The following is a 2092-nucleotide window of genomic DNA, read 5'->3' as shown; positions in this document are numbered from 1 at the left end:
TAAGAGAGAAATCGGCCTCCAATTCTTCAACAAAAGTTCATCTTTACCATCTTTTGGAATCAGTGAAATTATACCCCTTCTTTGGCTAACAGATAATTGCCCTAAATTAAAAGAATAATTAAAGGATTTGACTAAAACAGATCCAATTTGGTTCCAAAACACTTTATAAAATTCAATGGGGTACCCATCAGACCCTGGGCTTTTCCCATTAGGCATAGATTTGATAGCGTTCATACACTCACCATATGAAATAATACCTTCACACATTTTTGAATCCTGGTTGGACACTTTGGGAATATCATTTTCAGTGATTCCAATTTTATGAAGAATATTTTCATTACCATGTTCATTACAACTAGCATATAAATTAGAATAAAATTAACTTCTTCTTCTAAAATTGCATCGTTACCAGTTATGACGCTACCATCTGTCCCCTGCAATTTACTGATACATTTTTTGAGAAATGACGTTTTTCAAGATTCAGAAAGTATTTGGAATTTTTCTCTCCATCTTCTACCCATCTAGCTTTACTACGTATCATAGCTCCTTTGGCTCTGTAGCTATACACTGATTCCAGTTCTCTTTTCTTAATATTTAAATCAGCAAGAGTATCTGGGTCGTTTGTTTGATAATACAATATTTCTAGCCTTGTAATATCCTTTTCAAGATCATCCTGGTGTTTTTTACGATCTTTTGCTTTCCTTACAGAGTATCTTATGGTATCACCTCTAACAACGCATTTAATTGTTTCCCACAAAATCTGAGGATTGGCATCCTTGTTCTCATTAACAATGTTCTCAATACTTTCTTTAACAATATTTACATAATTAATGTCACTTAACAAGGAAACATTAAACTTCCAAATACCACGACCTGGTTTTTCATAATTATCATTGAGTTTTACAGAAACCAAACTGTGATCAGTTCTATAACCATGTGAAATTGCACTATTTTCTATACACCCTCTAAGTGTTTTACTAATTAAAAAATAATCTAAACGACACATGATTGGTGGATTTGTGTTCGACTTCCAAGTAAAACTTTTACTATTAGGGTTCATTTCACGCCAAATGTCAATTAGACACCTTTTTTCCATTAACTTCAGAATTTCAGTGCGAGCTTTAAAATTAGTTTGCAATCTACCACCTTTTTTATCCAAAGTTATATTTAACACGCAATTAAAATCGCCACCAAATATAATTGAATCACACTGGAATTGATTAAGATGGTCATCAATTGCTCTAAAAAATTCAGGACAATCATCGTTTGGTGCATAAATATTAACCAGGGTGAATGTTTTACCAGATACATCAATATCAATAATAATAAAACGACCATTCGGGTCACATAAGGTTTTCATAATTGTAAATTCAAAATTACTATGAAACAGGATACCAGTGCCTTTACTGTTGGAGCTTCCATGGCTCCATAGTGCTTTTGCACCCCATTCATTTGACCAGCATTTTATATCATTTGCAACACTGTGAGTCTCTTGCAAAAAATAAACAGAGAATTTCTTTTCTCGTAGCCATAAAAATGTTTCACGTCTCTTTTTCTGTCCCGTAGACCTTTAGCATTCAACGTACATACTGTGAGTTCAGTCATTGAGTTGATTAAGTATTATTCTGATATGCATAAAATTGTTCGCTATTGATGGCACCACATATAAACATGAAACATAAAAAAGTCCATTAGGACTACACAAAAACATTAACTTCCTTGTGTACCGCATAATTACAGATGTTTTTGCTGTTTTGGGGAAAATCCATATCTTCAATACGAAAGTTAAAAATTCAATTGATCGTCGGCTTTTCATCCCAGCTACATACACTTTAAGCACATGTCATTAGATTTATATAAAGTTTACTTCGAGGGCTGTTAAATATCAAAAATATCAATTTTTAATCACTTGCCATAAAATGTGTATTACATCGCGAATTAAAAAAAATAAAGGACATTCCTCGTATTCAGAAAGCAATTCGATATGTCTGATGTGCTCTCATGTCCCACAAAAATACTGTCAAAACGTTGCTACCAGAACCCTTAAATCATGTAAAATCAGCCATTTTGAGGCTAAAAATCATTAATTTTG

The sequence above is a fragment of the Amphiura filiformis genome, unplaced genomic scaffold, assembly GCF_039555335.1.
Source record: "Amphiura filiformis unplaced genomic scaffold, Afil_fr2py scaffold_126, whole genome shotgun sequence".
NCBI classification, from domain to species: Eukaryota; Metazoa; Echinodermata; class Ophiuroidea; order Amphilepidida; family Amphiuridae; genus Amphiura; species Amphiura filiformis.
Note: the sequence above shows the minus strand (reverse complement) of the source record.